Raw genomic sequence first — 15,718 nt, forward strand, 5'->3', positions numbered from 1 at the left:
TCTCCACTGAGGTTTTAGTGAAATTCTCACATCATTGCGATGGCACAGCTTCACTGGTGTGGGTAACTATGTAGAGCAGATCCAGATGATTTTAACCTTTGTATGTAGACCTGCTAAGCATGAAATCAAAGAAAGCCACAACCGTTGTCATCCAATTAGTTTCTTTCAGTGGTGGCATAGTGGGATGTGCTCCATTTCAAATTTGGGTAAATTTGGCTTACCAATAGTGTATGAGTGAGCTTCTGTGGCCTGCAAGGTGCTGGAGGTCAAACTAGGATCAGTGTTTCTCAACAATTGTTCCATGCACCAATGCTGATCCCTGAGATCTCCCTGATACGGTTTAGGAAGGCAGCAAGCTGGTTCCTGATGTCCAAAAGGTTGAGAGACACTGAACAAGAAACTTATGATGGTCCCTTCTGACCTTTAAGGTCTATGAGTAGTTCACAAATTCAGAAAGAAACAAGCTTAACAGCATGTGGGCTATTCCACTATAAAAAGTCCCTGTGCATGGATCAATAACCAGTTTCAAACACTGCTTGGCAAGTATTCAGAAGACAATTACATAATTGCAGCAAGGTAGGAGATTACTGCAGACAACTTGACATGAATGTTTTTCGGTTGAAGAATCTGGAGATTTTCAAGTAATGTAAAATAGTCAGCAGATTCAGTGCCAGTAATTAAATTGCTAAAGAGTTCTCTTGTTCTTAAGAGTTTGCTTTTTACTGAAGCAAGGTCTACAGCATGTCATGACCCTTCTAATTATGGCACAGATTTATTTAGGACTGTGATGGATACCACATTAGTGCAGTTTGGTTTGCTAGAATGATAACATGAAAAAAAGATATTCTGGTTCTTGCAAGAGTCATAATGAACAACAAAAAGGAACCAATGTAATAGCTTTGTATTTTCACAAAAACAGATGCCATAAACAAACTAAGTATAATTATGGACCCATACAGATTTACTCTGGGTAGAAAAACAAGTCCTAACCAAGGCTAAAGTACTGACTACTAGAAAATATTGGGGTTTTACAAATGTCAAAATAAAATGTCTCTTCTCCAGTCGTAAGTGTGTCCAGTTCATTTCAACTGGAAATCCAGAGCAGCTGTGATATTTCATTTAAAAATAAACAAATAAAGAAACAAACTTGTTCTGGATCCCATGAGACCTCTTAACTTTTCAGCAGCTGCAACTGTAATTAACAGCAGACCTTTTTTGCTGACAGATTAGCTGCACTTATTGGATAAGAGTGATATGCATGTGTGATATTCGTCAAATCCAATCAAAATAGAACCAAGCCATATTTTTACTCAAACTTTGTCCAAAATGAAACTTTTGGAGTTCTGAAAGAGTTCCCCATTAAGCTTCATGTCACCTGTTTAGATCACCTGCAAGTGTCTGTGATACTCCTATGTTGGCAAACAAATGGGGTCAGGGCCGCCCGGGGGGGGAGGAGGGGTAAGTGGGGCAATTTGCCCCAGGCCCCTGGAGTTTTTTGGGGCCCCTGGAGCAGGGTCCTTCACTCACTCCAGGGGCCCCAGAAAACTCTTGCGGGGCCCGGGCCCCTGGAGCTTCTGCCACTATGGGTCTTCGGCAGCAATTCAGCGGTGGGGGGTCCTTCCGCCCCGGGACCCACCACCAAAGTTCCAGGTTTTCGGCGGCAATTTGGCAGTGGGGGGCCCCCCGCCGCCGAAGATCCCAGGCCCCCTGAATCCTGTGGGCAGCCCTGAATGGGGTAGAATTATATACCTCAAAGTAAGCAACTAACAGAATTCATGGTGTTTTGATGTAATCTTGATTTAGAGACATATGATGACCCACTTCCTCATTTGTATTAAATCCAAATGAATGATTATGGTAATAGTGCTTTGGTTGGCTCTGAGCAGAATTTGGAATGGGATGGTATCCACAAGTGGCATAGTCAAATCAGTTACTTTGAACATTTTGGGCATGTAATATTTCATTTTTTAATTTTTGTTTTGTGTAGATTAAGCAGTGGCCCTTACTTTCCATGAGTTTTATAGGTTTGAGCTAAAAGCTCCATAACTTTCATATAATGGATGCAGAATTTTAAATAAACAGTTCAGATGCTTCACTATACTTGAAGTTCAGTGTTTATTTAACAAAATTTCAACATTTAACAAAAATATCTGCACATCTGATTTTTCAGTTTTTGTTTTCTGAGGCAGCTAGCATAACACGTGAAGCCTTTCTTAATACGTCTAGTTCTCTCCCCAAGCCTCAGTTGCCATGGGAATGATAGGAATGTAGAGGACAGTACAATGGTCCAGGCTGTGTTTTTTAAAAGTCTTTGTAAAGTAAAACTTGTGGCTAATAAATAATCCCAGGGGCTGATTTTCTAAAATGGACATGTACAGTTGCTATGAGTGAATTCACAAGTGAGATACTGGTTTTCTATGTCCAAACTGATAGGAAGTTGGGAAGTTTAGATAAATGCTCATGTAAATAAGTAATTTGCCCATGCAATGCTGTATACAAGTTAGGCATATAACTGTATGCATATTTTTGAAAATAAGGCCCTAATTTGTAAATGATAAAAATAAGCCATCTCACTTGTTATATCATTTCAGTTTAGATTCTGCCACCTTATTGTCATTGAGTAGTCCGTGATTAGTTCTATTGAAATGGACAATTTAAAGAAAATCCACATTCTAGCTGTAATAATACTGGCCTTATGACTGATAACATTAGCTCAAAGTTATATAATTACTTAATCTGAAAAAGAATACAAAGTGCTTAAAACACCCCTAAACCCTTAGACTTGTGGAATGTCTGCAGTCTGCCTTCTGATGCAAGCAGCATCCTCTCTGAACCTTTATGCTCCCTTCCAGGACACAAAGTTTATATTATCCAAGAATTTTTGAGGGATCACACAGGTTGTTGTATTTAAATCTGGATCTTTACTAAAACAGTATTCAACTATCAGAGGGGTAGCCGTGTTAGTCTGGATCTGTAAAAGCAGCAAAGAATCCTGTGGCACCTTATAGACTAACAGATGTTTTGGAGCATGAGCTTTCGTGGGTGAATACCCACTTCGTCGGATGCAAGTTTGTATTATTCAACTAGGATTTTAAAACGCTGGGAATACTGTTAAATTATTTCTCACCTTGACTCTCAAGGTAGGGATTTATTCAAAGCACACTGCTGCTCTGAGAGCAAAAGCAAAACAAAACAGAGCACAAACCCAGACAGTCCATGTTAATTAATATTTATTACAGGAAGCCATACATTTCCTTAATTATAAATATCACAGGTGATTCAGAGTGAGGACCAAAAAGGATATCTGTGATTCTCCCCTTAGAACTAAGTGTGGACTGCTCCTTCAGCACAATTTTTGATAGGTTACAAAGATTCTGGCAGCAATCACTGAACTTCAGGCACACTGACTAGCAGGAAAGGTCTCTCTCCATTGAATAATAGCTAAAAAGAGACCTTTCCCCACGAATAAAGATTACTTTGACTTGACTTTGGCAGATGCAAAGGTAATTGATAATGTTATTATCTCAGATGTAATTGTTGCCACTTACTAAGGGCAAGGTTGTGGCTTTACTACAAGCTCTGAATAAGGGGCAATACACATGCACTATGCCAAGAGCAGACAAGGGGGATTCTTGGGCAGGGATGCTGGAACCATTTGTATAGAGGGGGTGCTGAGATCCATTGAACCAAACTGTAAACACTATATCTGATGGAAACCACTTCAAGCCGGGGGTACTGCCACACCCCCAGTTCCAGCACCTATGCTCTTGGGGCCCAGTAATCTATGCCAGCTCTATGCCTGGCGCTGCTAGGCTTTGCTGGTCAGCAACTAAGGCTTCCCCTACTCCCTACCTACATGTGTGGGAGAGGGAAGTGTGGTCCTGTTGAGGCCATGCTTCAACTTGCACTACGGGGAGCCTGTGCATGGAGAAGGAGGCACCCTATGCTCCTGGGACATACTGGGGGTGACAGTTGTGTCCCAAAGCATTTAAAACAGTAGAAGAAATAGAGCACGTTCTTTCATAATTCAGTGGTGGCTGCTCCATAAGAAAGGTTCAAACAGTTTCTAAAACCCAATTTTGCCTGCAGCCCCTCTAAAAACCTTCAGAAATGAAACTCCAGAATGACTTTCTAAGGATCACCTTGTGGACTTTCCTTCCCCAGAATTATTTTCCAAGGTCCTCTCCCCCACCGCAAGACAGACCCTTAATTATTAGTTCTCAGTATTTGTAGAACATTTCTTTCCCTATTATAATAAAGAGAATGGCTTCAATAATAAAGAAATACTTTCAGGGGAGATAGAGGGCAATATATATATCAGAAATGGAGGGCTTGAGCAACACTTTTGTTAAATGTAAGATAATTATTGTAATTAATTATTTCTTAGACATACAATTTACATTATTAAAACACTGCATGTAGTGTAGAAAGCTGCAGCCTGGATTCTTGACTATTAGAACCTTGATAGTTAATCGTATCATCTTTGTTCTGAACTATTTCACTGGCACCTTCTAAAACTCTGCATAGATTTTGAAGCCCTTCTAATTTACAAGGCCTTTAATGATGGTGACCCAGAACATGTTTTGCTTTTACTTTTGCTACTGGGGTCTGAGCCTGCTCAGTTTTGGTTCATCCACAACATAATTTGGAAGCAGCCTAAGCCGGAAATTTTAGTACAGTTACTGAATCAGGTTAATAAAGACTATGTATTCTTAGGTTCCATGTCATAAAGAAGCATAGCCAATAAAATCAGCTGGCTTTCTGTTGTAGTCTAATATTTACACAAGGTTAAAATATGTTTCCGTGAACAGGCACTCTTCTCTTGCACATACAGATTTCCACTCTTGTGACTATCACTTTATCCTCACATCTGGGGTCCACCCGTCTGTCAGAGCTTGTCCTGAAGAAAAATAAAGCTTCCATGACCGCTAGGTGTTTGTGCATCTACCAATAAGGCCACAAGGGTCATATTCCCAGGCGGGGGGGCTTTGGCCGCCCGGCCGCTCAGGGCGGCGCGCGGCGCGCCGCGGCGCGCGCAGCGCGCAGCAGCGGAGCGACTGGGCAGAGAGCGCTCAGAGCCGCGCGTGGCTGGCGCTGCGCCGGCTGGCGCGGGCGGCGGGCGGCGGCGCGGCGGGCGGCTCCGCGCGAGCTGTGCGCGCGTCTGCGTCGCGGAGCAGCCAGCCGCCGCAGCGGCGGCGCGCGCCCAGTCATGCCTGCGGCAGGTCCGTCGGTCCCGGCCCGTGGTGGACCTCCCGCGCATGACTGGGCGCAGGCGCCGCCAGCAGCGCCGCTCCCCCGGCAGCAGGGGACGCCCCCTAGATGTTGCCGCCCTAGGCACCAGCTTGTTTTGCTGGTGCCTAGAGCCGCCCCTGTTCCCAGGGCTGATGCTGGGGATTAGGAAGCCTAGCTAGGATTCTGAAAGACAGGGTAACATCTTATTTGATAATCAGATTTTTATTTGCCTTATTGGAAATTCCCCTTTCCTTCCTATGATAGGAGTAGGGTCAGGAGAAAGAGTTCAAACACAGATTAAGGTTAAAAATAATGTTGTCTGTGGAGCCTAATTTATTTACTTTGCCCACATCCCCAAAGTTCCCCTACCACAGCTTCTGATTACTAAACCCTCAACTCTCCCTCACTAGAGATTAGCTGAGTCAGGGAGCCCCCTTTAAAAGTTCACAGGCTAACTAGGCTCAGCTGCTTTATATTGCTTCAGCTCACTGAAGCATTCCCAGCTGAGACTAAGAAAAATATCTGCTGAGATTTAAGCCAAAAAAACCCTGCATGGCTCTCTGATAAAATAAAGCGATTGCTACAGTTATCCATATGAAGTACTCTGGTTCTGAGTCTTGCTGCTTATGGGAGGCTGTTAGAAAATAAAGGCAATAACCTGAGACTTTGAGGGACAAGTAAGAGGTAAGCAGTGATACTGTTAGTCTGGATCACAGCATTCCCCATATTGGCTTTTTGGGATGATACGCTGTATATGGGCAGCAGTACTTGATGAGAGTGACAATGTTATGCCCAGTATTTGGTGGGGGCACACTGTAAAAATGGAAGATCATTTAAAGTATGTCAATGCACACATGAGACAAACATTCTAACCACCTATTTAGTTCTCTGAGTAACCTCTCAAACTTACCTTTTCTGCTGAGGGAATCTGCCATAGAGTAATGTAGAAATGTTGTCACAGGTAGGACTCAACTAGCTAATTAATGTAAATAAATGAGTTCTCTTTTGAAAATTTAGTAGAGAGAGAGTCCGCTATTGGGACAATCCCAAGTTATGTTATTGCCTGCATCTCTACTACTCTTTCAAAACTTATTTCATAAATATTTTTTTATCATCTCTCAGAAAAGACTGCATGGGACTGACACTTTGATTTGGGCTTGAATAATAATGTGTCAGAATAGGGGATACTATGCCAGAAGCTAGTCCCACATGAAATGCTGAAGGCCAACAGCTGGAGCTGGTTAACATTTGTATCCCTATTCTCCTGTTTCTTCCTTGATAACTTTGATTTTGGTTTATGCAATTAGCCTGGGTAATAAAGAAGTTTTACCTCTTTCCCAGGAGGGTCACATTGTTGTGAGGTGTTTTTTTTTTTGTTTTTTTTTGTTTTTTTTCCATTTAGGTTATCTTGATTTTAACATTTACTCCTAGCTGTCAGGAATATTTCTCCTTTTTGTTTGCCCCTGCAGGGGTATCATTCTTTTATTTCTGTATTTAATCATATTATATGAGAAGAGCCTGGGCATCTAGATTCTGGCTTCACTGGGATCTGTAGTTCACCCTTAGAGGTTGTTGCCTAAGGTGCTTACTACTGCTGGATTGCAGCACTGCTTATTTAATTGCACTTCCCTGGTGTGCTGCCAGCACTTCATGCAGCCTGTCTTTGACTTTACCCATGCACCTTCTATCTCACTACCAAAAAGAGAGACAGAGAAAAGCTTTAAAACTTTCAATTAAGAATGGGTGAAATTATTCCTCCTGCAAGGGGGTGGGTGGGGCAGCACAAAATCTATGCATCATGTAAGTCCCAATTAACCCCTTAAGTAAGACTTCAATGGTATATAGACCTAGTGTGAATCTCTTTATATGGGTGAATTTTTCACTATGCAAAGTTTCAATTAACAGTGCTCAAAAATTGCCACACTATAGTCCAAACTTTCATTAAATATCTTTTCCTTACTCATTTTTTGGCCTTGTAAAACATGCAATATTTCATTTGCACTTATGGCTACATTCATAAAGGTATTTAGGTACCTAACTGCCATTTTACGTGACTCAACTGCCACCTAATTCTGTAGATACCTAAATTCCCTACATGCCTAAGTTTCTGTGGTAGACATGCAAAAAGCCCCCTAAATTTTAACAGTACAAAACTTAGTGGGATCCTCAAACTAGGCATTTCCCTAGCTACCTAGTCTGTGGCCTAATGAATCAGTCCCTACACAACACAGCTATGACAGTAGTCCTCCATCTCACACCCTCTAGCTCAGTGATTAGAAGACTCAGACAGGATGTGGGAATTCTGGGTTCTAAAACCCCCATCTGTCTGATCCAGAGTAGGGACAGGAACCCAGATTTCCCATCTCCCAGATGAGTGTCCAAACCACCATGTTATACAGTATTGTGAAGTGTGCATCTCTCAATCCCTTCTGTTGAAGCTCTTCCACTTTGTACAAAATACCTAAACATTCCTAAAGCTGAGACTGGAACCTGGATCTCCACGAGGCTATAGAGTAATTTTCACTCTCTCTAGTCCAATGAATATGCAAAGTGGAACCATTTCAACAGTAGTGATTGAGACACCCCCAGATCCTGTGTGACTGGTCTAACCACTGGCCCTAAGGGCCTAAGGGCAGAATCCCTCCTGCACATTGCAGGCCACAGAATTTCACCCACCTACTCCTGTAAAATAGACCCCTAAACTCTGGCTGAGTTACTGAAGTCCTCAAATTATGATCTAAGGACTTCAAGTTGCAGAAAATACACCATTTACACTTGTTTAAACCCGCAAGTGACCCATGCCCCATGCTGCAGAGGAAGACAAAAATCCAACAACAGGGTAACTACTAATCTGACTCGGGGAAAATTCCTTCCCGACCCCAGATATGGTCGTCAGTTAGACCCTGAGCATGTGAGCAAGACCCACCAGCCAGACACCTAGGAAAGAATTCTCTGTAGTAACTCAGAGCCCTTCCCATCTAGTGTCCCATCATGGATCATTGGAGATATTGCTGCTTGCGGTTGCAGATCGGCTACATGCCATTATAGACAGTCTCATTATACCATCCCCTCCATAAATATATCAAGCTCAGTCTTGAAGCCAGTTAGGTCAGAGCCCCAGACATGCCACTTCTATGATGAGCTGCATGCAATTCTAGGGAGGAGGGCCCTACCACTACACCACCCCTGTCCATGGACACCTGCAAGGGGAGAGTCTCATGCAACAGGGATGAGGATTTTTGGGATGAGGAAGATGAGGAGGTGGAGGAGGATGAGGACAGCACACAGCACGCAAGCAGAGAAACCATTCTCCCTGACAGCCAGGAACTGTTTATCACCCTGGAGCCAATACCCTCCCAACCCTCCCAAGGCGGGCTCATGGACCATGAAGCTGGAGAAGGCACCTCTGGTGAGTGAACCTTTGTAAATATAATGCACGATTTAAAAGCAAGCATGTTTAATGATTAATTTTCCCTGAAGACTTGGAATGCATTCGTGGCCAGTACAGCCCCTCCTTTTAAATGGCCAATCCAACGGTGCTTGGTATGGGAAAGGAGGGCGCTGTTGTTTGAAACCATTCCCACATGTTATGAAGGTTGAAGAAGCTGAAAGACTGTGTTACCATGGCTGCCTGGAAGCTGAATTCTGTTGCCCGGCCCTGCGTGTGTGATCTCTCACACCAAACTGGCAGGCCCTCAATATAAGAGTCACATGTGCTATGTAATGTTAACAGCTTGGTTCACCGTGAAAGAGTCTACACATTGTTCTCTACAATGGGTCTTTTTAAATACTACTCTCCCTTTTTTTTTCCTCCCGCAGTTGCAAATGTTTCAACACTACCCCTATCATCTCCATCCCAGTGGCTAGCGCAGATAAGAAGGCGAAAAAAACCGAACTCGCAATGAAATGTTCTCTGAACTCATGCAGTCCTCCACACTGAAAGAGCTCAGCAGAATGCATGGAGGCAAACAATGTCAGAATCCAGGAAAGCAGAAAATGAACATGAGGATAGGAGGGACGAATGAGATGAGAGGTGGTGGGAGCAAGATGAGAGATGACGGGAGCACAATGAGAGGAGGAAGGATGCAATGATGAGGCTACTGGGGGATCAAACTGATATGCTCCGGCGTCTGGTGGAACTGCAGGAAAGGCAGCAAGAGCACAGACCCCCGCTGCTTCCCCTGTGTAACCGCCTGCCCTCCTCCCCAAGTTCCATATCCTCATCACCCAGATGCCCAAGAACACGGGGGGGGGGGGAGGTCCCTCCAGACACCCAACCACTCCACCCCAGAGGACTGCCCAAGCAAAAGGCTGGCATTCAATAAGTTTTGAAGTGCAGTGTGGCCTTCCCTCCTCCCCTCATCCACCACCTCACCCGGTGCTTCCCTCCTCCCTCCTGGGCTACCTTGGCAGTTATCCCCCTATTTGTGTGATGAATTAATAAAGAATGCATGAATTTGAAACAATAATGACTTTATTGCCTCTGCAAGCAGTGATTGAAGGGAGAGGGCGGTTGGTTTATAGGGAAGTAGAGTGAACCAAGGGGGCGGGTTTTCATCAAGGAGAAACAAACAGGACTGTCACACTGTACCCTGGCCACTCATGAAACTGGTTTTCAAAGCTTCTCTGATGTGCAGCGCGCGCTGCTGCACTCTTCTAATCACTCTGGTGTCTGGCTACGTGTAATCAGCAGCCAAGCAATTTGCCTCAATCTCCCACCCTGCCATAAACATCTCCCCCTTATTCTCACAGATATTGTGAAGCACACACACATGGCAATAACAATTGGAATATTGGTTTCACTGAGATCTAACCGAGTCAGTAAACTGCACCAGTGCGCTTTTAAATGTCAAAATACACATTCTACCACCATTCTGCACTTGCTCAGCCTATAGTTGAACAGCTCCTTACTACTGTCCAGGGTGCCTGTGTATGGCTTCATGAGCCATGGCATTAAGGGGTAGGCTGGGTCCCCAAGGATAACTATAGGCATTTAAACATCCCCAACAGTTATTTTCTGGTCTGGGAAGTAAGTCCCTTCCTGCAGTTGTTCAAACAGACCAGAGTTCCTGAAGATGCGAGCATCATGCACCTTTCCCAGCAATCCCATGCTGATGTTGGTGAAACGTCCCTTGTGATCCACCAGTGCTTGCAGCACCATGGAAAAGTACCCCTTATGGTTTATGTACTGGCTGCCAAGGTGGTCCGGTCCCAAGATAGGGATATGCGTTCCGTCTATCGCCCCACCACAATTAGGGAATCCCATTGCAGCAAAGTCATCCACTATGACCTGCACATTTCCCAGAGTCACTACCCTTGATAGCAGCAGCTCAGTGATTGTGTTGGCTACTTGGATCACAGCAGTCCCCACAGTAGATTTGCCTACTCTAAATTGATTCCCGACTGACTGGTAGCTGTCTGGCGTTGCAAGCTTCCAGAAGGCTATCGCCACTCGCTTGTGAACTGTGAGGGCTGCTCTCATCTTGGTATTCTTGCACTTCAGGGCAGGGGAAAGCAAGTCATAAAGTTCCATGAAAGTGCCCTTACGCATGCAAAAGTTTTGGAGCCACTGGGAATCATCCCAGACTTGCAACACTATGGGGTCCCACCAGTCTGTGCTTGTTTCCCAGGCCCAGAATTAGCATTCCATGGCATGAACCTGCCCCATTACCACCATGATGTCCAAATTGCCAGGGCCTGTGCTTTGAGAGAAGTCTGTGTCCATGTCCTCATCACTATCGTGATCGCGCTGTTCTTGCCTCCTCACCTGCTTTTGCAGGATGTGGTTCTGCACATACTGCAGGATAATGCAGGAAGTGTTTACAATGCTCACAACAGCAGCGGTGAGCTGAGTGGGATCCATGCTTGCTGTGGTATGGCATCTGCAGGAGAGCAGAGTTGCAGCAGATGCAGTGGATGATGACAGATGACACAAGACTAGATATTTATACCGAATAATGAGAGGATCCGTGACGTGAATTCATGGCACCAGGAGAGCAGGAGAGCAGAGTTGCAGTGGAAGCGGTGAAGGATGATGGTTAGCACCGTGCACATTTCCCAAGGAAGAACACACGTTCCTGGGAGCCCATGACAGACAACATGGAGAAATTCGCTATTGAGACACAAGCAGGAGAGCAGAGTTGCAGCGGAAGCAGTGGATAATGACGGGATGCCACGAGAATAGATATTTATAAAGAACGATGAGAGGCCCTGCAAGGTCAATTCATGGCACCAGGAGAGCAGGGTTGCAGTGGAAGCGGTGTTGGATGAGGCCGGTTAGCAGTCCTACTGCACCGTCTGCTGAAAGCAGTATGGCATCTGCACAGAAAGAAGGCGCAAAATGATTGTCTGCCTTTGCATTCACGGAGGGAGGGGCGACTGACGACATGTACCCAAAACCACCTGCAACAATGTTTTTGCTCCATCAGGCATTGGGAGCTTGTAGTGAGTTGGTGTGGCTCCCCTCCTGCCCAGCAGAGGGAGCGCCCCTGCAGACACCCAAGTGGGCAGAGCCACCGCTGCCTGTTCCCGCCCCCCGGAAGTCAAGGGGTGGGACAGGAAGTATAAAAGCTGTCCGCCAGAGCTCAGTCAGAGCCCAGCCACAAACCTCCAGGACCCGAGGCAGTTGCCCTGACTGGCGGAGGAGCTGCCGGGCCCCCTGCGCCTGCTACTGGGAGGAGGCCTCCCCATCCCTGCTGTTACCTGGAGGAGCTGCCCGAGCCCGCCTGGCCGGACTTCCCCGAGGAACTGCCGGACCTGCCACCAAGCCCCGGTTGAGAGGAACCTATGCTGGTAGACTGGCCTGGGACCGGTGTCACAGATGAGGTAGGCCCTGAGGGGGAAACTGGAAGTGGCCTGGGGGTAGCCGACCCTGGTCAGGCTGCAGACACGCACGAGCCTATGTCAGTGTGTTGCGGTCAGGACCCCACTGACTTGCAGCGGTGATAGTGGAGTGGGTGGGCCTGCGTCCCCCCTGCCACCCCACTCACGGGTGGCAGTCTTCCCCCTCACCCCAGCGCTCAGGCGTAAGGGCCTGGGCCTATATACAAACTGTTTGCTGCTCAGCCCCTATACCAGAGGGCCTGAGCCCTGATTGTTTGTCGCCCTGCCCTGATCCAGGGCCTGGGCCTATATACAACCTGTGTATTGTTGCTCAGCTCCTGCACCAGAGGGCCTGAGCTTCCTGAACTGGGTATAGCTGCTCAGCCCCGGCCCAGAGGGCCTGAGCTTCCTGAACTTGTACTGCAGCTCAGCCCCTGCACCAGAGGGCCTGAGCTCACTAAATTGTCTTGTTGCTCAGCCCCTGCACCAGTGAGCCTGAGCTTCCTTGAACTGTGTACTGTTGGTCAGCCCCTGCACCAGAGGGCCTGAGCCCCGTGACTGTGTTTGGTGCCCGCCTAAACCTAGGGCGGGGCCCCTCTAAGTGGCACCGTTGCGCAGCCCCGAGACAGGGGGCCCGTGCCGTGCAATACCGCGTTGGTCGCCCCGGAACGCCGGGGCCAGACTGGAACAGAGGACGTGTAGTGAGCCGGTGTGGCTCCCCTCCGCCCAGGAGGGTCGAGCCCCAGCGCGAACCTTTGCAGAGCTCAACCCAGAATTCCAATGGGCAACGGAGACTGCGGGAACTGTGGGATAGCTACTCACAATACAATGCTCTGAAATTTGACGATAGCCACAGTACTGTGGACACACTCCGCCAACTTAATGCGCTTAATGCACCAATTCCAGAAAAGGGATGGAAAAATAAACAGGAAAGGGAAAAAGAAGCCACCAAAAACCATCTCCAAGATCACACAGCCAAGCTAAACCTTTCTGTATGCAGCTAGACACGCTTGGTGCCCAACGGGAAGAAAGTCTAAATGAAAGATCTACGGTAACTGGAAGGATGTTATAATAAGGAATGCATCTCGTCTATTTTTAATTGCAGCTTCTGGTCCAGCCAGCAGCTTCCGAATGTCTTCATTACAGTATTCCTTCCTGAAATCTTTGTCTAAAACAATGATCTTTGCTGGGAAGCTCTTGGCCTGCTCGGCCCGGTGCTTCAGAATGTTGTTTTTGAAATCCAGCTTTATGTCTTCGCTTTTGTACTGGGTCAGGTTGGTTGTGTCAACTGAAAACTCTTTGAGATTCACATCCTTCTCGTCGTATTTCTTCATCCAGTGTTTGCGGGTAACAAGCACCACGATGATGAGGGGACACACACACACAATTGACTATATAAAATTGCTTCCTAAAAATTGACTTCTATAAATTCAACCTAATTTCATAGTGTAGACCTGGGGTAGGCAACCTATGGCATTCGTGCCAAAGGTGCCACGTGAGCTGATTTTCAGTGGCACTCACACTGCCCGGGTCCTGGCCACTGGTTCAGGGGACTCTGCATTTTAATTTAATTTTAAATGAAGCTTCTTAAACATTTAAACCTTATTTACTTTACATACAACAATAGTTTAGTTATATATTATAGAAAGAGACCTTCTACAAATGTTAATATATATTACTGTCATGTGAAACCTTAAATCAGAGTGAATAAATGAAGACTTGGCACACCACTTCTGAAAGGTTGCCGACCCCTGGTGTAGACATACCCTTTCAATTACACTTGGGGATCTAAAAACCAGATTTGTAAAGGTATTTAGGCACCTAAAGAAGCAGATGGGCACCCAGTGGGATTTTCAGCAGCAACTAGGCACCTAATTCCCATGGGAGTTATGGCCCAGAGGTTCAGATCTACAAAGGTATTTAGCACCCAAGTCCACCATTTAGCTACCACTGACATTCTCAAAACCACTGCACAGCTGCCACCTAACCCCATACATGCTGACATCCCCTAGTTGCCTAAGTTTCTGCCTGTGGATATGCACAAAGCTACCTAAGTACTGACCCCAAAGCTAACAAGCTACTGGGAGCCCTTGCTGATGCAGGAGCTGGATTCTCAAACTAGGTGGAGGAATGTCTATCTCACCAGTGAATCTAATCCCATAGGCATGCTCTGAGAACACCAAAGATCTGATATCTGTCACAAGAGACAGCTGGGCAAGCAGATCAGGATTTTTGCATGTGTGTCCCCCCTAACACCTAGCAGGGAAGTTTGGGAATTACTGCTACTGCCAATATTATCTTACCTAACTGTAAAAAAAAAAAAGGCAATAGGAATCATTTTAAGAGTACTCACTGTATACATATATACAACACAGCTTTTCCAGGCTTCTGCATCAACCCTCTTGCACTTTTTATTTAGTATTAAATGACCATAACTCATCCCCTAAAGGAAAATCTCTCATAAAACTACCCCTAAGCCATGCTTTGATATTAAGGCAGCATAAATCAAATGTGCAAAGCATTAGTGTCAACTTAGTATCTTTTCATAAATTGTGTTACTGTATTTGGGGAAGTTTCTTTCCTCTCATCCACAATGCAGGTTATTATTTTGTCCTTCATGTAAACCCCACATTGCTGCTAAAGAAAGTCCTGAAGAATATGCAACTGAGAACTGTACTGCTGAAAAGAGACTTGCAGTGTGTGTCCAGGAGCTAGATCTTGCCTGTAATATTACTGTAATTTTGTACGATAGGGCTGCATTAATGTTTGTAGTTTTTTTGTTGTTCTATTGTCATTATCTTCAATATGCTTAAAACAGTAGTGGTCTAATCCTGCTCCCAATAAAGCTGATAGAGTTTTGCCAATGACTTCATGAGAGCAGCAGCAGGCCCTGAAATTAAAACAGAGTTCGCCAAGTTCTATACTGATTCATTTCCTTGTGTGAGACATTGAATTCAATGGAGTTGTCCAGGTTTAACTGTAGGGAAATGTTTGTGTAATGTACACTATCTTGAAGACACTCAATTAGCTACCCTACATGAATACCAAAGTATTTGTGGTGATTTACCGTCACAGAACTGAAGGTTGTTATTTAGGTCTTTGAAGAAATCTAACTGTTTCTTTTTAATAATACTGAGCCAAACCGAGTAGGCTATTCTTTTTATCAAGTTTACAGCTCCCCTTAGAGTACCCCAGGCACTGTTATACTGCGACAGATTAAACATGTGTGGCACTAATTGGCAGAAAGCTCTTAATTAAAATAAATTTTTGCCATGCATATACAAACACAAAGGTCAGAATGTCCTGCCGGTTGTGAAGTTTTAATCAACGATGACAGCAAATGTGCCACACATAGGAATGAAAGGGCACAGAACAGATGTGCAGACAGCTACGGCGATGTCTCAGAACATGATTTATATGTCTGAGTAGGAGGGGCTGATCATCATGACAATGCAGGAAATGCAAATGTCATGCTTAAGGAAAAGTGACAATAAAATACCAGGAAGACTGGATCAGACATGTCAGTGTCAACATCTGTTACTGCTAATGAGGTCTAGGTACTTATAATGACGGGGATTCTCAAAAGTAAGTTATACAACCTTGTAATTTGTTATTTTCAATGTTAAACCATATTTTCTTGTGTCCTTTCCATCTCTTTGTGATT

General features: G+C 45.2%; 2 long non-coding RNA genes across 2 annotated transcripts in view; one reads left to right on the forward strand and one right to left on the reverse strand.

Annotated features, from left to right (window-relative positions):
• Positions 1-15,718, reverse strand: part of LOC120399096 — a 62,062-nt gene that overhangs the window by 10,249 nt on the left and 36,095 nt on the right. The window lies entirely within an intron of this gene.
• On the forward strand, positions 5,734-6,581 carry LOC120399094. The gene is made up of 2 exons (XR_005594957.1): positions 5,734-5,916; positions 6,355-6,581. It is a non-coding gene; the product is annotated as an uncharacterized LOC120399094 (long non-coding RNA).

This window comes from Mauremys reevesii, linkage group 2 (assembly GCF_016161935.1).
Source record: "Mauremys reevesii isolate NIE-2019 linkage group 2, ASM1616193v1, whole genome shotgun sequence".
Taxonomy (NCBI): domain Eukaryota; kingdom Metazoa; phylum Chordata; order Testudines; family Geoemydidae; genus Mauremys; species Mauremys reevesii.